The 26,212-nt window shown below is 37.8% G+C and overlaps 1 protein-coding gene across 20 annotated transcripts in view; it reads right to left on the bottom strand.

The window, feature by feature from the left end:
- LOC129633625 (uncharacterized) overlaps nt 1-26,212 on the bottom strand; it is a 176,388-nt gene that overhangs the window by 50,166 nt on the left and 100,010 nt on the right. The window contains exon 3 of one of the 20 annotated variants that reach the window (XR_008705141.1): nt 971-1,008. The exons of 17 other annotated variants lie outside the window; for them this stretch is intronic. The gene's annotated coding sequence lies outside the window, so the exon portion shown is untranslated. Of the gene's footprint in view, nt 1-970; nt 1,009-9,034; nt 9,796-15,489; nt 15,508-26,212 lie in introns of those variants that run through there. 2 more of the 20 variants (XR_008705143.1, XR_008705159.1) reach the window with 2 other exon arrangements.

The raw sequence follows: 26,212 nt of genomic DNA, 5'->3' as shown, positions 1-26,212 counted from the left end.
TTGGAAAAATCCCAAAATACTCAGAGATTAACAGCACACTACTAAATAAAATAAAGATCAAAGAAATTTCAGGAGAAATACTAAAATATTTTGAATTTACGAAAATTTGTGGTATGGAGCAAAACAGTACTTATTGAGACAATTATAGCTTTGAATGAGTATATCAGAAAATGAGAAAGATATAAAATCAATAATTTGTTTCTACCTTGAAAACTAAAGCAATCAGAAGAAAAATAATAAATAATACAACAGAAATCAATAAAGTCTGTAAAACCAAAAGTTGGTTATTTAAAAGAAATAAACCTGGCAAACCCCCAGCCATGCTAACCAAGAAAAAACAAAATATAATTACCAATATTAGAAATGAAAGAAAAATCATCACTATTGATCCCAAGGACATCGAAAGTATAGTAAAAGAATATTTTGAATAATTCTACAGCCATTATTTCATAAATTAGATGAACAATTCCTGAATATACTACCAAAACTCACACATAGACAAAGACTCTTAATAGGCCTATATTTATTTATTAAAGAAATCAAATCTATAATTAATAACACCAAGGAAATCTAGCCTAGATGGTTTCAATAATTAATTCTACCAAACATTTAAGAAAGAAACGGTGCCAATTTTTAAATATTTTCTTCCAGAAAACATAAGCAGGGTGAAAACTTTTGTTATGAACTGAACTGTGTCTCCAAAATTCATATGTTGAGATCCTAACACCCAGTACCTCAGGATGTGACTGTACTGGGAATAAAGTCTTTAAAGAGGTGGTAAAATAAAAGTGAGACTGTGATGGCAGACCCTAATCCAGTGCAACTGCGGTCCTTATAAGAAGGGGAAATTTAGACAGACACACACAGAGAGAGACCAGGGGTGCGCATGCACAAGGAAAGATGATGTCAGGACATAACAAGAGGATGGACATCTACAGGCCAAGGAGAGAGGCCTCAGGAGAAACCGAACCTGCCAACATCTTGATCTTGGGCTTCCAGCCTCCAGGACTGTGAGGAAATAAATGCATGTTGTTTAAGCCACTCAGTCTGTGATCTTTTTATGTTGGCAGTTCCAAAAAACTAATTCAACTTCTAAATTCATTTTATTAGGCCAGCATCAATACCCAAACCAGATAAAAACATTAAAAGAAAAAAAAAAAACTCTAGATAAATATTTTTAATGAAAAAAATAAAAATTCTTAAAATATTAGCAAGTAAAATCAAAAAATGTAGAAAAAGAAGTATACTTCATAACCAAATAGGGTTGATTCTAGATATGCAGAGCTGATTCAACATTTTAAAAAATCAATATAATCCATGACCTCAATGGATTAAGGAAGAAAAGCTATTCTGATCACATTAATTGATGCAACAGAAGCTTTTGACAAAATCCAAAGAAAACATTTATGGGTAAAAAAAAAAATCTCAGAAAAATAGGAATAGTGAGAAACTTTTAAACTTAATAAAGAACATCTATAGGTATCATTTTCCTTCATGGTGAGAAATCAGGTTTTACCCCTAATGCAAGGAATAAGGCAAGAATGCCTTGCCTCACCACTTCTATATAACACTGTACCAGAAGTCCTAGCTATTGCAATGATATAAAAAATGAATTAAAGATACATAGAATGAAAAGAAGTAAAAATGTATTTTATCTTCAGATATCATGATTGTCTATAGAAAATCCTGAAGAATCAACAAAATTCTCTTGGAACTAACAAATAACTCTAGTATTGTTTCCGAATCCTACTCTTGGGGATCTTCCTGACCCAGACACACACACACAGACACACACACACACATATCTATCTATCTATATAAATAAATTGAAAAGAATACATGATTCATTTCTTTAATATCTATTTACTGAGCATGTAATAAAGGTTAGCCAACGAGGCGATAGAAAGTTGAAAAAAGGACATTTATTTCTATCAGAGAATTCTAATCTCTAACAAATTAGAGAGTAAATGTTAAATACTTATCATGCAAGATAATAAAAGTGTTTGAAAAGATACTAAAATATAATGTTATAAAGGTCAGAGGAAGAAAGTTTATAGCTGCATAGTAGATTAGAAATAGTCACTTTGGGAAGGAATGATATCAGCAAAATGGTAGAATAGGAAGCCCCAGACTCTCCCTACTAAGATTTCAAATTAAAAATATACAGACCAGCTCCCTTCATGAGAAATTAAAAAACCGGTTAAGAGGCTCTTGTATCCAGTTGAGCGTGAAACCAGCTGCAATAAAGCAGGAGGGAAAATTTTGGCACCCACTCTTTACACCCTCTATTCCCAGCATGGGCTTCACTGATAGCTTAGTTGGTAAAGAACCCACCTGCAATGCAGGAGGCCCCGGTTCTATTCCTGGGTTGGGAAAATCTCCTGGAGAAGGGAAAGCCTACCCACTCCAGTGTTCTGGCCTGGAAAATTCCATGGATTGTATAGTCCATGGGGTTGCAAAGAGTTGGACACAGCTGAGCAACTTTCACTTTCACTGTTCCCAGCATACCATAGTGCAATTGAGAAAAAATCCAAATTCTCAGTTTCTGCTAGAGACAAAGAGAAAATAATGGACCCTACATTCAAAGTTCTGATTTCTCAGAAGGCTGTTTGAGGGACAGAATTCTATTCTGCCTGAGTCTAGGGGCCTCGGAGAAGAATAGTATTGGTTTAGAATAACAAGTATGAACCCACCAGAGCTTGTCCTATATGGAAAAAAGCATAAAGCAGAAAACACAAAGGGGGAAAAATCTAACTCTTGATTATTCCTTGTGAGGAGAAAAAGTTGGAGCATGAGTCCAACTTTCTGGTTTTGGGGGAATTAAAGGGTAAGGCGCCTTTTCAATGGTTTCTGTATAGCCCATCTGTGAGTGCTAATGAGACAAGCATATGTTAAGATGCCCAAGAGCTAATGAGAACAAGAGAGAGGAAGGAAGTTTGTGTGAGTCTTATTCCTGCTCTAGAAGACCCATGAAGCAGCAGACAGAGATCAATTTGCTTGTTGAGGTCTACCTCCAGGAAAAAGGAAAACAGTTGTATTGTGTGCCCAACTTTCCTGTTCTGAGAGAAGGGACTTCCCTAAAGACCGGTTTCTGTCTTACCCAAATCTAAGAGTGGAAAGTAAAGGGTGTCAAGTTGGGAGTTACTGAGAACAAAGGTGGAGTTGAAATGCTATGTACACATGTATACACCTGCCAGAGCCCCTCTCCCCTGACAAGCACACAAGATGATCAGGAGTAAATCCCCATCTCCTGACTTCTCCTTGGAAAGAGGAAAAGCTGGAGTGCATGTCTAATACTCTGGTTTTCCTGTGGGCTGTCTGAAATAAGTCTTTAGAAATTGAACATATCAGAATGGAAGTCTATAAATTACTTGAAAAATAATTCAAAACAATTATCACAAAGATGCTCATTGATGTTAGAAAAACAATGTATGATCAAAATAAGAATTTCAACAAACAGATTAAAAAAAATAAGAAAATGCGCAAATAGAAATTTTGGATTTCAAGAATAACTGCATTGAAAAATCATTAAAGGGACTAAAGAGCAGATCTGATTAAGCAGAATAAAGTATAAATGAACTAAAATACGAATCATTTTAAATTCTTCCAGAAGAACAAAAAGAAAAAAAAGAATGAAGAATAGTGAAGAAAATCTAATGGATGTATGGGACAACATTAAATACACCACATTCATTATACATATGACACAATATATACACATTATTGGATCTCAAAAATTCTAAAGAGACAAAAAGTTCATTTGAAGAAATAAAAGTTGAAAACTTCTAAAGTCAGGACATCTGGATTCAAGAAGTTCGGCAGACAGAAAATAGGATAAACCCAAAGAAATCAACATTATAAGCAAACAGTCAAAGACGAAGAGAGAATTTCGGAAACAAGAAAAAGTGACACATTGTATATGAGGGAGATCCTAATAAAAATATATTTAGATTTATTGACAAAAACATTGCAGGTAAGAAGAGAGTGGGATAATATATTCAAAGTACTGAGAGAAATAACAAAAATAACCTAACCAAGAATACTGTATCTGGCAAAACTGCCTCTCAGTAATGAAGGACAAATAAAGACATTCTCAAAAAAAAGAAAAAAATATGGGGGTTTATCAACCACTAGATCTGACAGGGAAAATGTGCCGAAGGGATCCCTTCATATTGAAAAGAAAAGATGCCTTATAATAATAAGAAAGCATAGGATTGTTATAGGGTAAATGGGTAAGTTCAGTTCAATTCAGTTGCTCAGTCGTATCCAATTTTTGCAACCCCAGTTACTGCAGCATGCCAGGCTTCCCTGTTCATAACCAACTCCCAAAGCCTACTCAAACTCGTGTCCATCAAGTCAGTGATGTCATCCAACCATCTCATCCTCTATCATCCCCTTCTCCTCCCACCTTCAAACTTTCCCAGCATCAGGGTCTTTTCAAATGAGTCAGTTCTTCACATTAGGTGGCCAAAGTATTTGAACTTCAGCTTCAGCATCAGTCCTTCCAATGAATATTCAGGACTGATTTCCTTTACAATTGACTGGTGTGATCTCCTTGCAGTCCAAGGGACTCTCAAGAGTCTTCTCCAGTGCACTGGGACGACCCAGAGGGATGGAATGGGGAGGGAGGAGGGAGGGGGGTTCAGGATGGGGAACACATGTATACCTGTGGCGGATTCATTTTGATATTTGGCAAATCTAATACAGTTATGTAAAGTTTAAAAATAAAAAAAAAAAAAAAAAAAAAAAAAGTCTTCTCCAAATCCACAGTTCAAAAACATTGATTCTTTGGTGCTCAGCTTTCTTTACAGTCCAACTCTCACATCCATACATGACTACTGGAAAAACCATAGCTTTGACTAGATGGACCTTTATCAGTAAAGTAATGTCTCTGCTTTTTAATATGTTGTCTAGGTTGGTCATAGCTTTTCTTCCAAGGAGCAAACATCTTTTAATTTCATGGCTGCAGTCACCACATCTGCAGTGATTTTGGAGCCCCCAAAATTAAGTCTGTCACTGTTTCCATTGTTTCCCCATCTATTTGCCATGAAGTGATGGGACCGGAGGTCATGAACTTAGTTTTCTGAATGTTGAGTTTTAAGCCAACTTTTTCACTTTCCTCTATCACTTATATCAAGAGGCTCTTCAGTTTCTCTTCGCTTTCTGCCATTAGGGTGGTGTCATCTGCATATCTCATGTTATTGATATTTCTCCTGACAATCTTGATTTCAGCTTGTGCTTCATACAGCCGGGCATTTCACAAGATGTACTCTGCATATAAGTTAAATAAGCAGGGTGACAACATACAGCCTTGATATACTCCTTTCCTGATTTGGAACCAATCTGTTGTTCCATGTCCTATTCTAACTGTTGCTTCTTGACCTGCATACAGATTTCTCAGTAGGCAGGTAAGGTGGTCTGGTATTCCCATCTCTTGAAGAATTTTCCACAGTTTGTTGTGATCCACACAGTCAAAGGCTTTGGCGTAGTCAATAAGGTAGAAGTAGATATTTTTCTGGAACTTTCTTGCTTCTTCTATGATCCAATGGATGTTGGCAATTTGATCTCTGGTTCCTCTGCCTTTTATAAATCCAGCTTGAACATCTGGAAGTTCATAGTTCATGTATTGTTGAAGCTTTGCTTGGAGAATTTTGAGCATTACTTTGCTAGCATGTGAGATGAGTGCAATTGTGCAATAGTTTAAACATTCTTTGTCATTGCCTTTCTTTGGTACTGGAATGGAAACTGACCTTTTCCATTGCTGTGGCCAATGCTGAGTTTTACAAATTTGCTGGCATATTGAGTGTAGCACTTTCACAGCATCATCTTTTAGGGTTTAAAATAGCTCAAATGGGTAAATATATAGATAAACAAATAATACTCTAATGGTATAGAAATTACTTTTACTTCCAGCTCAGAATTTATAAGAAAATTTTGTATAAAATATACTAATGAATACAGGGTAAAACAAATAATTTTTAATATCAATAGTATAAAATATATGATGAAAAGCAAGACATAAAACTGTAAAGTTTTGTAGATGATTGGAATTGTTACAAATGTAAATTTTTAACTATAGTATGCTTTATGTAAGTCCTGTGGTGCGGCTGCAACGGGCGCATCATAGCGTGGCTGAGAGGAGCCACCCCACGTCTGAGGTCAGGGGCAGAAGCCGGGAGGACCCCATGCCCGAAGGGCGGCGGCCAAGAGGAGTTACCCCACGTCCGAGGTCAGGGGCAGCGGCCGAGAGTATCAGACTGTGACGGCGCAGGAACGGCCGGGAGGAGCCACCCCGCACCCCCACGCCTGAGGCCAGGGGCGGTGGCCGGGAGGACCAACCCCACGTCCAAGGAGCTGTGGCTGCGCGGGTGCAGGAGGACCTAGAGGAGCTATCCCATGTTGAAGGTCAGGAAAGGCGGCGGTGAGGAGATACCCATCGTCCAAGGTAAGGAGCAATGGCTGCGCTTTGCTGGAGCAGCCGTGAAGAGATACCCCACGCCCAAGGTAAGAGAAACCCAAGTAAGATGGTTGGTGTTGCAAGAGGGCATCAGAGGGCAAACACACTGAAACCATACTCACAGAAAACTAGTCAATCTAATCACACTAGGACCACAGCCATGTCTAACTCAATGAAACTAAGCCATGCCCGTGGGGCAACCCAAGAAGGGTGGGTCATGGTGGAGAGATTTGACAGAATGTGGTCCACTGGAGAAGGGAATGGCAAACCACTTCAGTATTCTTGCCTTGAGAACCCCATGAACAGTATGAAAAGGCAAAATGATAGGATACTGAAAGAGAAACTCCCCAGGTCAGTAGGTGCCCAATATGCTACTGGAGATCAGTGGAGAAATAACTCCAGAAAGAATGAGGGATGGAACCAAAGCAAAAACAATACCCAGCTGTGGATGTGACTGGTGATAGAAGCAAGGTCTGATGCTGTAAAGAGCAACATTGCATAGGAACCTGGAATGTCAGGTCCATGAATCAAGGTAAATTGGAAGTGGTCAAACAAGAGATGGCAAGAGTGAATGTCAACATTCTAGGAATCAGTGAACTGAAATGGACTGGAATGGGTGAATTTAACTCAGATGACCATTATATCTACTACTGTGGGCAGGAATCCCTCAGAAGAAATGGAGTGGCCATCATGGTCAACAAAAGAGTCCGAAATGCAGTTCTTGGATGCAATCTCAAAAACAACAGAATGATCTCTGTTCGTTTCCAAGGCAAACCATTCAATATCACAGTAATCCAAGTCTATGCCCCAACCAGTAATGCTGAAGAAGCTGAAGTTGAACGGTTCTATGAAGACCTAGAAGACCTTTTAGAACTAACACCCAAAAAAGATGTGCTTTTCATTATAGGGGACTGGAATGCAAAAGTAGGAAGTCAAGAAATACCTGGAGTAACAGGCAAATTTGGCCTTGGAATACGGAATGAAGCAGGGCAAAGACTAATAGAGTTTTGCCAAGAAAATGCACTGGTCATAACAAACACCCTCTTCCAACAACACAAGAGAAGACTCTATACATGGACATCACCAGATGGTCAACACCAAAATCAGACTGATTAGATTCTTTGCAGCCAAAGATGGAGAAGCTCTATACAGTCAGCAAAAAAAGACCAGGAGCTGACTGTGGCTCAGACCATGAACTCCTTATTGCCAAATTCAGACTGAAATTGAAGAAAGTAGGGAAAACCATTAGACCATTCAGGTATGACCTAAATCAAATCCCTTATGATTATACAGTGAAAGTGAGAAATAGATTTAAGGGCCTAGATCTGATAGATAGAGTGTCTGATGAACTATGGAATGAGGTTCATACAGGAGACAGGGATCAAGACCATCCCCATGGAAAAGAAATGCAAAAAAGCAAAATGGCTGTCTGGGGAGGCCTTACAAATAGCTGTGGAAAGAAGAGAAGTGAAAAGCAAAGGAGAAAAGGAAAGATATAAGCATCTGAATGCAGAGTTCCAAAGAATAGCAAGAAGAGATAAGAAAGCCTTCCTTAGCGATCAATGCAAAGAAATAGAGGGAAACAACAGAATGGGAAAGACTAGGGATCTCTTCAAGAAAATCAGAGATACCAAAGGAACATTTCACGCAAAGATGAGCTCGATAAAGGATAGAAATGGTATGGACCTAACAGAAGCAGAAGATATTAAGAAGAGATGGCAAGAATACACAGAAGAACTGTACAAAAAAGATCTTCATGACCCAGATAATCACGATGGTGTGATCACTGACCTAGAGCCAGACATCCTGGAATGTGAAGTCAAGTGGGCCTTAGAAAGCATCACTACGAACAAAGCTAGTGGAGGTGATGGAATTCCAGTTGACCTATTCCAAATCCTGAAAGACGATGCTGTGAAAGTGCTGCACTCAATATGCCAGCAAATTTGGAAAACTCAGCAGTGGCCACAGGACTGGAAAAGGTCAGTTTTCATTCCAATCCCAAAGAAAGGCAATGCCAAAGAATGCTCGAACTACCGCACAATTGCACTCATCTCACACGCTAGCAAAGCAATGCTCAAAATTCTCCAAGCCAGGCTTCAGCAATATGTGAACCATGAACTTCCTGATGTTCAAGCTGGTTTTAGAAAAGGCAGAGAAAGCAGAGATCAAATTGCCAACATCTGCTGGATCATAGAAAAAGCAAGACAGTTCCAGAAAGACATCTATTTCTGCTTTATTGACTATGCCAAAGCCTTCGACTGTGTGGATCACAACAAACTGTGGAAAATTCTTCAAGAGATGGGAATACCAGACCACCTGATCTGCCTCTTGAGAAATTTGTATGCAGGTCAGGAAGCAGCAGTTAGAACTGGACATGGAACAACAGACTGGTTCAAAATAGGAAAAAGAGTTTGTCAAGGCTGTATATTGTCACCCTGTTTATTTAACTTCTATGCAGAGTACATCATGAGAAACGCTGGACTGGAAGAAACACAAGCTGGAATCAAGATTGCTGGGAGAAATATCAATAACCTCAGATATGCAGATGACACCACCCTTATGGCAGAAAGTGAAGAGGAACTCAAAAGCCTCTTGATGAAAGTGAAAGTGGAAGTGAAAAAGTTGGCTTAAAGCTCAACATTCAGAAAACGAAGATCATGGCATCCGGTCCCACCACTTCATGGGATATAGATGGGGAAACAGTGGAAACAGTGTCAGACTTTATTTTTGGGGGCTCCAAAATCACTACAGATGGTGACTGCAGCCATGAAATTAAAAGACGCTTACTCCTTGGAAGGAAAGTTATGACCAACCTAGATAGCATATTCAAAAGCAGAGATATTACTTTGCCAGCAAAGGTCCGTCTAATCAAGGCTATGGTTTTTCCTGTGGTCATGTATGGATGTGAGAGTTGGACTGTGAAGAAGGCTGAGCGCCGAAGAATTGATGCTTTTGAACTTTGGTGTTGGAGAAGACTCTTGAGAGCCCCTTGGACTGCAAGGAGATCCAACCAGTCCATTCTGAAGGAGATCAGCCCTGGGATTTCTTTGGAAGGAATGATGCTAAAGCTGAAGCTCCAGTACTTTGGCCACCTCATGTGAAGAGTTGACTCATTGGAAAAGACTTTGATTCTGGGAGGGATTGTGGGCAGGAGGAGAAGGGGGCGACAGAGGATGAGATGGCTGGATGGCATCACTGGCTCGATGGACGTGAGTCTCAGTGAACTCCGGGAGTTGGTGATGGACAGGGAGGCATGGTGTACTGCGATTCATGGGGTCGCAAAGAGTCGGACACGACTGAGCGACTGATCTGATCTGATCTGAATCACAAAAAAATACCTAGAGAAAATGAGAAAGAAAGAAAAGTATGTTATCACAAATATCAATGAAACACAAAGGAACACAGCAAATAGAAAAAGACAAAGAAACTATAAGACAGAGAAGACAACTGAAAATTTGGCCATAGTAATCCCTTCCTTGTCAAAAAACACTGAAAGAACAGAATGGGAAAACAGATGAAAATATACTAATAACAGGAAATTTTAATACCCATATTCATTATAGGTAGGATAATCAGAAGACCATTAAGGAAACAGAGGACTAAAAACTACAGACCAATTGAGTTGAACTGACATAAACAAAATATTCCCCTCGAAAGCAATAGAAAGCATACTCTCCTCAATTTCATATGGAACATTTTCTGTGATAGATTACATATTAGGACACACTATTAAAAGGACTGAATTAATAGCAGGTATATTTTCTTACCATAATGTAATATAACTAGGAATCAATAGAATAGAGAAATTAAAAAAAATCATTAGTGGAAATTAAACCTCACACTCTGAAACAGCCAACAAGTCAAAAAATAGATTAAGAGGGAAATTAGAAATTATCTTAAGACAGTCTTCAAATAAAACATGGCATGCCAAAACTTATAGCATTATGCAAAGTAGTACTTAGAAATTTACAGCAATAACCACCTACATTGAAAATGAAGAAAGGTCTTAAATAGACAGTTTAAACCACAGGACGCTAGAGAAGAATAAAGCACAAAGTTAGTAGAAGGAGAGAACTAATAATGATTAAAAGTAAATAAAATAGGAACTAGAAAGACAATAAAAAAGGTGTAGAAGATTTGGATTTATTTTTAAACAAAATTGACAAAACATTAACTAGACTAGCCAAGATAAAGTAAAGAGGACTCACATAAATGAAAGTAAAAATGAAAAAAATAGATACTGCAACTGATATCACAGAAATACAAAGACTCACATGGGTCTACTGTGAGCAACTAAATGCTAACAAACTGGGGAATCTAGAAGAAATGGATAAATTTAGAAACAACCACCTACCAAGACTAAGTCTTAACAAGGAGATCAAGTAATCCGAAACCTCCCAACAAAGGAAAGATCAGAACCAGATGGATTCATTAGTAAAGCTATCAATTATTTAGAGAAGATTGCTAATCTTTCTCAAATTCTCCCCCAAAAATGAACATAAGGGAATATTTCCAAACTTTTTATTTTTATGAAACCAGCATTATCCTGGTATCAAAGCCAGAAATGGATACTATAAGAAAGCTACAACACAATATCCCTGATGAATATAGATGCAAATTTTTCAACAAAATACTAGCAAACTGAACTTATAAGTATACAAAAAGAGTCATATTCCATGACCAAGTGGGATTTATTCCTGGCGTACAAGGATGGTTCAATACAGAGATGAATTGGTATGATATAACACATTAACAGAACAAAGGATAAGAATTACATCATCATCTCAACAAATGCAGAAAAGGCATTTGGCAAAATTCAAAACTTTTTCTTGATAAAAACATTAACAAACAATGAATATCAAAAATTTCACCCATAACAGCTGCAGCTAAATCATACTCAACAGTAAAACAAAAACAAACAAAATACTTGAAAGCAATTTCTCTACAATCAGGAGACAAAGCAAGGATATGTATTCTTACCAACTCTTTTCAACATAGTACTGGAACTACTAGTGAGTATAATCAAGAAAAATAATAAAAGGCACACACATTAAAAAGGAAGCAGCAGAATATAGGACCTATATATATATATATATATATATATTTTAGTGCTTCATATTGCTAATATTCTCCATCTTTAAAAAAATAATTTATTTATTTTAATTGGAGGCTAATTACAATATTGTAGAGGCTTTTGCCATCCATTGACACAAATCAGCCATGGGTATACACGTGTCTCCCATCCTGAAACCCCTCCCAGGGTCATCCCAGTGCACTGGCCCTGAGCGCCCTGTCTCATGCATCGAACCTAGACTGGCGATCTATTTCAGATATAGTAATATACATGTTTCAATGCTGTTCTTTCAAATCATCCCACCCTCGCCTTCTCCCACAGAGTCCAAAAGTCTGTTCTTTATATCTGTGTCTATTTTGCTGTCTCGCATATAGGGTCATTGTTACCATCTTTCTAAATTCCATATATTTGCATTAATATACTGTATTGGTGTTTTTCTTTCTGACTTACTTTGCTCTGTATAATAGGCTCCAGTTTCATCCACCTCATTAGAACTGATTCAAATACATTCTTTTTAATAGCTGAGTAATATTCCATTGTGTATATGTACCACAGCCTTCTTATCCATTCATCTGCTGATGGACATCTAGGTTGCTTCCATGTCCTAGCTATTGTAAACAGCGCTGTGATGAACATTGGGGTACATGTGTCTCATTCAATTCTGGTTTCCTTGGTGTGTATACCCAGCAGTGGGATCGCTGGGTCATATGGCAGTTCTATTTCCAGTTTTTTAAGGAATCTCCACACTGTTCTCCATAGTGGCTGTACTAGTTTGCATTCCCACCAACAGTGTAAGAAGGCTCCCTTTTCTCCACACACTCTCCAGAATTTATTGCTTGTAGACATTTTGATAGCAGCCATTCTGACTGGCGTCAGATGGTACCTCATTGTGGTTTTGATTTGCATTTCTCTGATACTGAGTGATATTGAGCATCTTTTCATGTGTTTATTAGCCAGCTGTATGTCTTCTTTGGAGAAATGTCTGTTTAGTTCTTTGGCCCATTTTTTGATTGGTAGGACCTATATTTTACACTGTACACAAAAATGAACTAAATCAACTCCAAATGGATTAAAAACTTAAATGGAAAGCCTAAAACTATCAAATTCATAGAAGAAAACAAGGAGAATATCATTACACTGGTCTTAGAAATTATTGCTTGAATTTAGCAACAAACCACAGGAAACAAAAGCAAAAGTAGACAAGTGGAACATCAAACCAAAAATCTGTGCAGCAAAGTAAGCATTCAGCAGATTAATTAGGTAAACTGTGGAAAGAAAAAAAAAATCAAACAATATACTTGATAAAGAGTTTATCTCCAAAGTATATAAGAACCTTCTACAAATCAATAGCAGAAATGAAAAAAAAAAAAAAAAACAGGTAACCTGATTAAAAAATTATCAAGGACCTGAAAAGACATTACTCCAAAGAAGACATACAAATGGCCAGTGGGTATATAAAAAATGTTCAGTGTCACTAATCAAGAATATGCAATACAAAACTACAACAAAACATCACTTCCTAAGTGACCATAAACCTAAACAAAAGAGATAGAAGCATAACTAGCAGGGTAGAATAATAATAATCAGAACCCTTCTGCACTCATGGTGCATTCCAGGTATGAATCTCACTTGGTCATAGTGTATGATCATTTTAATGTGCTATTAAAGTTAGTTTGCTAATTTATGAATATAGGATTTTTTACATCTATATTCATAAAGAATGTTGGTTTATTGTTTACTTATAATGTTATTTTCTGTCCAGATAGGGACAATACAAGAAAACCATGAGCCAATACTTCTGATGGACAAGGATGCAAAAAATTTTAACAAAATATTAGCAAACTAATATATTAAAAAGATGAAACAACATGATGAAGTGGGATTTATTTCAGGGATTTTAAGTATTTTTCAAAAACTATAAATCAACCAACATGATACACCACATTAACAAAAGGAAGAATAAGTCATAAGATTATTTCAATAGATGTATAAAAAGCCTTTGACAAAATTCAACATCAATTTATGATTACAAACTCTCAAGAAAGTGAATATACAGGGAATCGACATCAATATAATAAAGGCTGTATATGACAAGGCCACTTCATACTCAATGGTAAGAAACCAAAAGCATTTCCTCTAAGATGAGGACAGGACAAGGATACCTTGCCACTTTTATTGAACATAGTATTGGAAGTTCTAGTCAGAGCAATTAGGCAAGAAAAAGAAATAAAAAGCATCCGAATTAGAAAGTAGGAATCAAAACTGTCACTCTTTGAAGTTAACATGATACTATGTACTGAAAACTCTAAATTCTAATACACTTAAAAAAAAAAACAAAACTATTAGAAGTAATGAATGGATTCCTTAAAGCTGCAGGATACAAGATGAATATACATAAATCTGTTGCTTTTCTATACATTAATAATGAATTTTCAGAAACAAAAATTAAGAAAATAGTCCTATTTACAATTGTATCCCCAAAATAAAATACCTAAAAACAAATTTTACCAAGGACACTGAAAACTAGAAGACATTGATAAAAATACATTGAAGATGTCACAAGTAAATGGAAAGATATTTCATGTTCAGAGGTTGGAAGAATTAATATTCAAATGTTAATACTGTACAAATAAAACAACAGATTCATTATAATCCCTATCAACATTCCAGTGGCATTTTTAATAGAGAACAACTCTGAAATGTATATGGAATCACAGTACACTCCATTTAGCCAAGTCAGTCTTAAGAACAAAGCTGATATATCACAATCCTGATTTCCAAATATATTTACAAGGCTATAGTAATCAAAGTAGTATTGCACTGGTATAAAAATAGACACATGGATCAATGGAACAGAACTGACAGCCCGTAATAAATCCACACCTATATGTCATTTAACTGATGACAAGTTAAATGTCATATGACGAGGAAGCAAGAATATGCAACGGGGAATGGATAGCCTCTTTAATTAATGATGTTTAGAAAACTGGACAGCATATACAAAAGAATGGAACAGACCAATATCTTACAATGAACATAAAAATCAACTCAACATGGAATGTAACTTGAATGTAAGACCTGAAGCAATTAAATTTCTGGAAAAAAAACAAGTGGTAAGCTCTTTAGCATAACAACGCAGTAGACAAGTGTTGGATACCCGAGTCAGGAAGATCGGGAAGAAATGGGAACCCACTCCAGTATTCTTGCCTGGAAAACCCCATGGACAGAGGAGTCTGGTAGGCCACAATTTACAAGGTATCAAAAAGTCAGACATGACTGAACACTTAAACAGGCACTATGTTAATAGCTGCAAATACAAAGTAAATGCTATGTAAATAGTTGCCAGCTAGGGGCCAGCTTGTTTTGTTCTTTGGTATTTTCTGGGATTTTTTCCCCCATATATATTCAATACAGATTTGGTTGAATCAGCAGACATGGAACCTGCAGATGTGGAAGACCTCTTGTGCGGCAGTAATGACACAATTTCAATGACTTGTCATGAGAAGTCCTTAATGGTCTTTCCTGTTTCCTTAAAGACAATATCAAAAAGGGTCTTCTTGCTCTTGGTTGTTCTCACAAAGAACCTGAATTTCTAGTACTACCTGACATCTTATATTATTGTTAGAAACATATATTTTAAAGAAATAGTTTTAGTGTCCCTAAATCACACTTGCTGTTCAGTCACTAAGTCATGTCCGATTATTTGCAACCCATCCTTCAAGCCATTATAAAATGATCTTTTAAAATTCCAAAACTTCTAAGCCTCTGCCTATCTTAAAATCTTTCAGTATTGTTTTATTTATGGAAAAAAAAAATTCAAACTCCTTAAGAAGACATTAGATTCTACAGCACCTAATCCTTCAAACCATTTTTCTCACTCTGTACTTTACTTCAACAATCCTGGGAAATTTGTAGTTTTCTATGTATTTGATGCTCTTTCAGTTCTTCATTGATAGGTGTATGTTCTTCTTTTAATCTGAAATTATATTTCAATTTTGTGTGCCTCTAAATTGATATGCATCCAAAAAGATTCATTTTTTAACTTATCTGGGAAAACTTCCACAGGCACAATTCTACCCTTTCTCAAAATAACATCAATAACACAAAATAACAGTGTTTTACTTATATTTTTCATTGGAACATGATTAAATAAATAACCGAAAGAAGTGATGTTAATTACAGAAATGTTGCTGATGGGAAAAACTTGTATTGCACTTCTATTGCAATTCTTGTATTGCAATTCAGCATGCCAAGCTTTCCTGTCCTTCATTATTTCCTGGAGTTTGTCAAACTCAATTCCATTGAGTTGCTGATGCTATCAACCATCTCATCCTCTGCCATCCAACCATTTCATTCTCTGTCACCCCCTTCTCCTTCTGCCTCTAAATCATACTTGCTGCTGCTGCTGCTGCTAAGTTGCTTCAGTCGTGTTCGACTCTGTGCGACCCCATAGATGGCAGCCCACCGGGCTCCCCCATCCCTGGGATTCTCCAGGCAAGAACACTGGAGTGAGTTGCCATTTCCATCTCCAATGTGTGAAAAGTGAAAGTGAAGTCACTCAGTCATGTCTGACTCTTCATGGCCCCATGGACTGCAGCCTACCAGGCTCCTCCGTCCATGGGATTTTCCAGACAAGAGTACTGGATTGGGTTGCCATTGCCTTAGATGATCTTAACTGCATAGCTTATAAAAAATTTTTGGCTTCTCCCTCTCCTTCTCTGCACTGAATGCAGTCAACCATTGCCTACATCCCCCAGTATTCTTAGGACTAAAGCATTTATTCCCCTGGCACTAACAGCTCACAACTCAGCCCCTAATCCCATCACCCTGATCTTACTTCAAGGATACTCCTAAGGTGAAGTTCCAAGACTGGTCCATGCCAAATTCTGAACTACCATCCTAGCTTCAGAGGTCCTTGTCATAGTGAATGATTTTTGTTCAGATTCTATCAATAATCCAACTTCTGCTGAATCCTGCTTCCTTTATTCCTGCATTTGGTTGATTCCTAGAGTATTCCCAAATGACTTATGTGTACACATAGTTCTGCCAGCAGATCTGTTTCCAGGGAAGCTTAACCCATGACGTTCTCTTTATTTAAATTCATTCATTTATTAAAATCTGCTCGTTTATCTCATATATAGCTTCAAAACTTACCTCTTCCCCATCCCCACAGCTATTATGTTACACCAGACTCATACTTCTTTTAACTGCTTTGCTTTTTTCCTCATTAAACCCAGCCTTCAAGCCATTATAAAATGATCTTTTAAAATTCCAAAACTTCTAAGCCTCTGCCTATCTTAAAATCTTTCAGTATTGTTTTATTTATGGAAAAAAATTTAAACTCCTTAAGAAGACATTAGATTCTACAGCACCTAATCCTTCAAACCATTTTTCTCGCTCTGTACTTTACTTCAACAATACTGGGAAATTTGTAGTTTTCTTTGTATTGATGCTCTTTCATTTTTTCATTGATAGGTATATGCTCTTCTTTTAATCTGAAATTATATTTCAATTTTGAATACCTCTAAATTGATATGCATCCAAAAAGGGTCAATTTTTAACTTATCTGGGAAAACTTCCACAGGCACAAGTCTACCCTTTCTCAAAATAACATCAATAACACAAAATAACCGTGTTTTACTTATATTTTTCCATGGAACCTAATTAAATAACTGAAAGAAGTGATGTTAATTACAGAAATGTTGCTAATGGGAAAAACTTGTATTGCAATTCTATTTTATTTGTGCTAAGTTGCTTCAGTTGTGTCTGACTATTTGCGACCCTATGGACTGTTCACTGGGCTGCTCTGTCCATGGGATTTTCCAGGCAAGAATACTGGAGTGGGTTGCTGTGCCCTCCTCCAGGGGATCTTCCTGACCCAGGGGTCGAACCCACAGGGAAGCGAGTTCTTTACCATTGGGCTTCCCTGGTGGCTCAGAAAGTTAAAAATTCGCTTGCAATGCAGGAGACCTGGGTTTGATTTCTAGGTTGGGAAGATCCCCTGGTGGAGGGCATGCCAACCCACTCTAGTATTCTTGCCTGGAGAATCACCATGAACAGAGGAGCCTAGCAGGCTACAGTCCATGGGGTCAGAGAGTCGGACATGACTGAGTGACTAAGCAGAGCACAGAGAGAGCTGCCAGCTGGGAAGCCCCAACTCTGTAGCATTTTTTCGAACATTTTTCAATAATTCTCCACCAGAGGGAAGTCTTCCTTTCCTGCAGAAATCAACCACATCAAGTCACTATGCTGTGTACCTGAAACTAATAATATTATAAGTCAGTCAGTTTAGGCGCTCAGTCCTGTCAGGCTCTTTGCGACCCCAGGGACTGCTGCACACCAGGGTTCCCTGTCTATCACCAACTCCTGGAGCTTACTCAAACTCACGTCCATCGAGTTGGTGATGCCATCCAGCCATCTCATCCTCTGTCGTCCCCTTCTTCTCCTGCCTTCAATCGTGCCCAGCATTAGGGTCTTTTCCAATAAGTCAGTTCTTTGCTTATGTGGTCAAACTATTGGAGTTTCAGCTTCAGCATCAGTCCTTCCAATGAATGTTCAGGACTGATTTCCTTTAGGATGGACTGTACTTCAATAAAGAAACACACACACACACACACACAAACCTATTGCCTAACTAATATTTTGAATTCATTAGAAGAGCGACTACTGGCAAATAATCAAGAAATAAGATATTGTTTTTCACTTAAGGAAGTCTCTGATTTGAGGAATAAGACAAAGAGATCAAATGATTATAAAAATAGAACATGTCCTAATGCATATAAAACATATATTTTTAAAGAACTTTAAACAGAGACAAGGCCTTGAAATCTGAAGAGGGTAAAAGGAAGAAATTATTAATCAACTGCAGTTTTCTCATTTAGTTTATATAACACCATTTTGAGTTTGCTAATATTTCCTCTGCTTTATAAATGAGAGAATTGTGCCCAACACGATCATTAAATGACTTTAAGGACTTGAACTAAGGACTTTATGACTCCTGAGTCAAGAACTTTCACTCAGTGATATTCTGTTTAGCTTTTCTAAAATTCTCTTCACTGAATGCCCATTTACTCAATGATATCTCTATTATAGGTGCATCCCAGGTAGCACTAGTGATAAAGAACCTTCCTGCCAATGCAGGAGACATAAGAGACTCGGGGTGGATCCCTGGATCAGGAAGATCCCCCTGGAGAAGGAAATGGCAACCCACTTCAGTATTCTTGCCTGGAAAATCCCATGGACTGAGGAACCTGGCAGGCTACAGTCCCCTAGGATCGCAAAGAGTTGGACGGGACAGGAGCAACTTAGCATGCACACATCTCTATTATAATATAAACTGTTTCAGCATTTCCTCTACAAAAACATCCTGTTTTTCATGTGTTTCTTGTCTTCAACTGATTAACTTCCCTCCTGCTTTTTCTTTTTGTTAAAAAATGCCTGATCAATGCCTTCCAGGTGTCTTGATGATTAAATAACATATTTGCATATCAAAAAACAGATATGATGGCTGGGGAACCATCTGATCCAGAATATTGCTGTCTGAAAATTTGCTGACCTGCTCCAAAATATAAGAAAACAAATTATAAAATTCCATTAAAGGAATATGGCCAACTATTTGCTACCAGCATCACTAGAATTGATGACATGCCCCCAAATTGACCCTTTGACACTAGTAAATAGCTGCACAGCTGCATGCTCAAAATGAAAGGAGGCTAGGGTTGGGAGATACAGCTAAGCCGATAATTACAGTTTGACATGTTGACATGGACTGGTGATGGGTTATCATGTGGCTAGTTTCTGGAAATACATAAATATACAGATGCTATATTCAGGGTATTGCCACTGATATCATTATAGGCATCTATAAAGTGGAGAAAAAGCTGTTCTGATGAAAAACTGAATTGTGTGTGGGAAAAAGCTTCTCTTAGAAAAGGAAAATTAAGACATGCTTTATGAATACTTAGGATGTCAAGTTTACTTGTTTAGATATGTATTATTACCTCATGAATAAAACTAGAATTTATCTACATATTATTACATTAAGATATAATACATAGGATAAATACAATTATTATAGAGTACCATTTGATCAGCTGTAAAACAGAAAGTAGAGCAATAATGCCATTTTTAAAACCCTGACATTTTAAACTTCCCCTATATTTTAAGGACTTCCCTGGTGGCTCAGATGGTAAAGAATCTGCCTGAAATACAGGAGACCTGGGTTCAATGCCTGGGTCAGGAAGATCCCCTGGAGAAGGGAATGGTTATCCACTCCAGTATTCTTGCCTGGAGGATTCCATGGACAGAGGAGCCTGGTGGCGGACTACAGTCCACAGGGTTACAAAAGTTGGACATGGCTGAGCAACTAACACTTTCACTACATTTTAAAGTGTTATTCATAAACATGAGCTATAGCTTTTTCTGTACATTAGTTTCCTTGAATACACCTTAGTGAGGCCAGACCAATATGCTGAATTTGCAAACAGCAATAAGAATAAATCATGAATAATTGAGGAAGAGTAGGTAATGTTCAGCACAGTGAGATGAATTCAAGGCCACCTGACCTGGATGCTGGACTTCTTGGATTACTTACAAAGGTAATCTGCAGTGTGTGAAATCAGCATATGTGAAAGCTTTAATGGAAATGTGAACTTCCATGTGTCCAGGTCTCTTCTTATTAATACAGCTAGAAAATTTTTTATGTCAAAATTGTTTCCTTAAAATAATGTGAAATGCCTTGCCTAGGTAGGTCTCCAACTGATAGTAAATGATACCTATTGCATAAATAGAGCGAGTGTGAGGAATGCAGAGAGTAACATCTTTTAATTAGAAATCATGTTTTGTGTATAAAAATTTCTATTACTGTACTAAATGGTTCTTACTCTTACTATCAGTCCTTTTCAGATGTCAGACCAAAGATATCTCTAACATAAGAAAGATATCTCTAATATAAGCATTACTCATTGGGAGAAATCATATTTGAAGTAGACTAATAAAAACATTATAAGAGCATTAGTTTAGAAACTTGGATATACTTTTGTAAATATCTAAAATTTGGTTCAAAAATTCAGTCTTTTTCCTTTGTTCACAAAAATGGTGACAAATATATGTTTATGGGCTACTGCATTTTCCCTCATATGCATTCCATCAATCAATTTACCTATGGCCAATTTCAATTTTAACCTGGAAATTTTAGGCATTTTAAAAATTGACTACTTTAAGTTAAAATTTAACAATTTCAGCATTTTCCATGGAAAATAGCACTTGATATCTGTAAAGATAAAGGCTTGTAAAGGCATATTTTGAAAAGCTAATGTAGAAATTTGAGGAACTAAGACTACTTTGAAAATTTTCAATCACAGAACTTGCTATAATTTGTGATTTTCTACATGAAACTTTAGCTAAGTTGCAAGGAAATATCAAAAGAGATTACAAAATTTTGAGTTTACATTGATATTATATGAATGTGAGTTTGTTGTGACAAAAATACCATTCCTTCAGTTACTTCTACTTGGACAATAATGTACTTAGGACTTAACTTCCATAAATACATAATACATATGTATTAGGTACATATTACCGGAGAAGGCAATGGCATCCCACTCCAGTACTCTTGCCTGGAAAACCCATGGACAGAGGAGCCTGGTAGGCTGCAGTCCATGGGGTCGCTAAGAGTCGGATACAACTGAGAGACTTCACTTTCACTTTTCACTTTCATGCATTGGAGAAGGAAATTGCAACCCCACTCCAGGGTTCTTGCCTGGAGACTCCCAGGGATGGGGGAGCCTGGTGGGCTGCTGTCTATGGGGTCGCACAGAGTCGGACACGACTGAAGCGACTTAGCAGCAGCAGGTACATATTACGTAAGTATATAATAATGTACTTAGGACTTTACTCACAAGTGACCATGTGACTGGGACCACATAGACAAAATGATAGACAGACACCATATATATTACATACATCAGATATAATACATGTGCTTCCCTGGTGACTCACTGGTAAAGAATATGCCTGCCAAGCAGGAGACACAGGTTCAATCCCTGGGTTGGAAAGATTCCATGGAGAAGGAAATGGCAACCCACTCCAGTATTCTTGCCTGGAGAGTCCCATACATATATTAAAATTATGTATATGCATATATATGTGAATCAAGAACTTCCAGGTATACAAGCCAGATTTAGAAAAGGCAGAGGAACCAGAGATCAAATTGCCAACATAAGCTGGGTCATAGAAAAAGCAAGGGAATTCCAACACATCTACTTCTGCTTCGCTGACTATGCTAAAGCCTTTGACTGGGTGGATCACAACAAACTGGAATATTCTTAATCAGATGGGAATACCAGACCACACTACCTGCCTCCTGAGAAACTGGTATGCAGGACAAGAAGCAACAGTTAGAACTGGACATGGAATAGACCATTTCATATTGGGAAAGGAGTACATCAAGGCTGTATATTGTCACCCTGTTTATTTAACTTCTATGCAGAGTTCATCATGCCAAATGCCAGCCTGGATGAATCACAAGCTGGAATCAAGACTGCTGGGGCAAATATCAACAACCTCAGATATACAGATGATAACAATTCAATGGCAGAAAATGAAGAGAAACTAGAGAGCATCTTGATGAAGGTGAAAGAGGAGAGTGAAAAGCTGGCTTAAGACTGAACATTCAAAAAATGAAGATCATGGCATCTGGTCCTATCACTTCATGGCAAATAGATGGGGACAATGTGGAAACAGTGTCAGATTTCATTTACTTGGGCTCCAAAATCATTGCAGACGGTGACTGCAGCCACAAAATTAAAAGGTGCTGCTCCTTGGAAGGAACACTATGACAAACCTAGACAGCATGTTAAAAAGCAGAGACGTCACTTTGCCGACAAAGGTCTGTATAGTCAAAGCTTTGTTTTTTCCAGTAGTCCTGTACAGATGTTGTGAGTTGGACCATAAAGAAGGCTGAGAGCTAAACAATTGATGCCTTCAAATTGTGGTGCTGGAGAAGACTCTTGAGGGTCCTTTGGACAGCAAGGAGATCAAACCAGTCCATCCTAAAGGGAATTAACCCTGAATATTCATTGGAATTACTGGTGCTGAAACTGAAGCTCCAATACTTTGGCCACCTGATGCAAAGAAATGACTCATTGGAAAAGAAACTGATGCTGGGAAGGATTGAGGGCAAGAGAAGAGGGTGAAAGAGGATGAGATGGTTGGATGGCATCACTGACTCAATGGACATGAGTTTGAACAAATCATGTTTGAATGCTTATCACTGTCTCAGAGAGATGGTGAAGGACAGGTAAGCCTGTCATGCTGCAGTTCATGGATTGCAAACAGTTGGACATGACTTAGCGAATGAACAACAACAAAAATGACAAAAAGAGTAGATGCTTAATGTACTTGGTAAGCATATTTGTTACTATTATCACCACAAGCAATATCATATAGAGAATTTATTGTTGCTTAAGTTTCCAGTTGGCAATGGATTTTGATTCAGAGCAACAAAATGGAACCAGCAGATGCAAAGCCATTGATGTTTGGCAGCTGGAAGTTGAACAGCTGAAAGACATGGTATTTTGAAGCCAGGATGGAAGAGCAAGAATATTTGGTGCAAACTGAACAGTTTAAAATAGCAGTATTGCTTTCTGAGTCACTAATGCATAGTATAAATAAAATACTAGGAAAGATAACTATATAGTGTTAACTTTGTGAATTAAAATTCAACACCTGTGAAAATTACTTAGACTATTTGAAATATCTTTGCTAAATTAATTTTAAAGCACAGAGAAATAAGTATAACAAAAAACCTTAGGTTTTTTTAATGTAACTCAAAATATACACATAAGCACTGTTTCAAGGTTAAATGTTTAGGAATAACATTTCAGGGTTTAGTACCAAGTCATATATCGAGCAGAAAACAACAGAATGCCTTTAAGTATATAAAATTTTGTCATGAGGTTTATTCACAGAATACATCCAATGTATTTATTAGTTTTTATTTGGAGTTTCATTAATTCATAAAAGTTACTTAGTATCAGGCTATAGCAGAATGAAATAGATCAGTAGAGTAAGACTCCTAGGGACAGGTAAAGGGTGAGCTGGCTAACAGTCCTTAGATTGAATGAAGGAAAAATGAGTTCTCCAGGAATGATGTTACCATAGAGTAGAAGGATAAAAGATTGTTATGAGACTGCTGAGTCATCAAGTAAAGTCTGCATTATTATCAAGTCAATTTATGAAGCCTTAAAAAGATAAAATAGATTTTTAGGGGGAAAAGATGACCAGAAAAATGTGTAAAATTTGAAAAGATATTGGTGCTTAAATAGGCAGGAATCAGACAGATAAAAAATAAAGTTATGCATATCACCTTTTTTCCTTCAAAGAGATCAGTAAATTTAGATGTTATATTAACTCATATATTTGGCAATTATTCATTGTATACAGTAGATAAAAATCTTTTAGATATTTAAAGCCCTCTCACATAAATCAGAGTTTAAGGTAAAGTATACATGCATATATAGGAATGTGATATGTGTGTATCTATGTATATATACACATGTATGTGTACTTTACTCCAAACTGTGGTATGTGAGAGAGAGTTGTAGAGGAATAAGTAAAGAATAGCACCAAAAGTAAAGTAGGGCATTTCTTGGTTAGGGGCTGGAAGTGATCAAAAAATGCTTCACAGAGTAAGTGATAATTAAGCTGAATCTCCAAAAGTAGTAAGAGTTTATCACATGGATTATATAGGAAAGAATCATAAGAAATAGCTTTTGGAAAACTATAAGTACTCTGTTTAAAGACTAGTAAAAAGTTTTAAGAGTATAGTTTATTGAAGAAAGTGATATAATGGAGTCAAGATACTGGAGTTAATCACATTTTTCTCTATAAGGGGCAAGAAAGTAAATATTTTAAGCTTTGCAGGTCAAGTGATTTCTGTTGTAACTACTCCCCTCACATTCGTGGGCTCTGACATCTCAGGAAGAACTGCCCTCTTCACCCTGATGCTACTGCTAAGTCGCTTCAGTCGTGTCCAACTCTGTGCGACCCCATAGACGGCAGCCCACCAGTCTCCCCTGTCCCTGGGATTCTCCAGGCAAGAACACTGGAGTGGGTTGCCATTTCCTTCTCCAACGCATGAAAGTGAAAAGTGAAAGTGAAGTCTCTCAGTTAGGTCTGACTCTTAGAGACCCCATGGACTGCAGCCCACCAGGATCCTCCGTCCATGGCGTTTTCCAGGCAAGAGTACTGGAGTGGGTTGCCCTTGCCTTCTCCCCTCTGCACCCTGGGAGGATTCCAGTACCTCATTAGGGTCACCCCCAGCATGGGTGTTCCCCTCATGCAGCTTCTGCTTGTGGAATATACAGTAGGATTCCTCACCAGCTCCCTGTCTGGACACCCTCCTCTCTGCACTTGGGTTCGGTCACACCATACCATGCTGGTCCTCTGTGAGGATGACCTCTTTTTATGTTTGGGCTGCAGGTCCCTATTCTCCATTACCATCATATGTTGATGCTCTCCTCACCCGATTTTAGTTCTGACAATGGACTCCAAAATGCCCCTACTCATGGAAACCACTGGGATTGTTTCCCTTCATCAGAATGCTGCCTTTTATTGATCTATTTTTTTAAACCATATTTGGGCTCCTCTTTCCTGGCCATGCCTCTATGGGATTCCATCCTCACCCACCTTAGGTCCTGAACCCATGGAGACAGAACAACCTCATGCCAACCAGGCTTCTTGGACATTTTAATCAACAGAAACTGCTAAGAGACCAGATGAGGAATTCAGGCAAGGCCTTACTGGGACTCATGCTGCAGCATGAAGGAGTGAAAACAGTTAACAGGTTTCCTGACTTGCTTCCTGAGTGGAAGCAAGCTGCTTTCTTAAATGGGGTGAATGTGGGGGCAGATAGGTATCGAACAGGAGATGATATAAGGATGTGTGGTGACCTGCTTTTGCTCCAAGGACCTCAGAAATGATAGTTAGGTTTTGGCCTTGTTGTGTGTCGCTGTTCATACTTTGCCTCAACTTCCAATGGATGCAGTTACTTTTAGTTCCTTATAGCTTCTTTGTATTCTATTGCTGGAGGATATATTTGTCCAGGTGTAAGCACCCTCCAGTAAAGGGACCCAGGTCCCACCTTGCCTCAGAACCATCCAATATGTTAAGCATTGTGGGGATTAGGTTTCTCATGTGGATGAGAAGAGTTACAAATATATACATGATATAAAAATAACTATCCTTAAATACTTATTAATTATAGAGGGAAGACAACATAAAGACAGAGAGCAAAGAGCCGTCTACAAGCCCAGAGTACAACATGGAGTACAAGGCCCTGAGCACAAAGTGAAGCAGGGCAAAGCCTAACAGAGTTTTGCCAAGAGAATACACTGGTCATAGCAAGCACCCTCTCCCTACACATGGACATGATCAGATGATCAATACCGAAATCAGACTGACTGTATTCTTTGCAGCTAAAGATGGAGAAGCTGTATACAGTAGGCAAAAACAAGACCAAGAGCTAGCTGTGGCTCTGACCCTGAATTTCTTATTGCAAAATCCAGGCTTACCTGAAAGAAAGTAGGGAAAACCACTAGGCCCTTAGAAGGTGTTAGTTGCTCAGTCATGTCAACCCCATGGACTGCAGCCTGCCAGGCTCTTCTCTCTACGGAATTCTC

This window comes from Bubalus kerabau, chromosome 19 (genome assembly GCF_029407905.1).
Source record: "Bubalus kerabau isolate K-KA32 ecotype Philippines breed swamp buffalo chromosome 19, PCC_UOA_SB_1v2, whole genome shotgun sequence".
In the NCBI taxonomy this organism is placed as follows: domain Eukaryota; kingdom Metazoa; phylum Chordata; class Mammalia; order Artiodactyla; family Bovidae; genus Bubalus; species Bubalus kerabau.
This window is presented reverse-complemented; position numbering and strand designations above follow the sequence as displayed.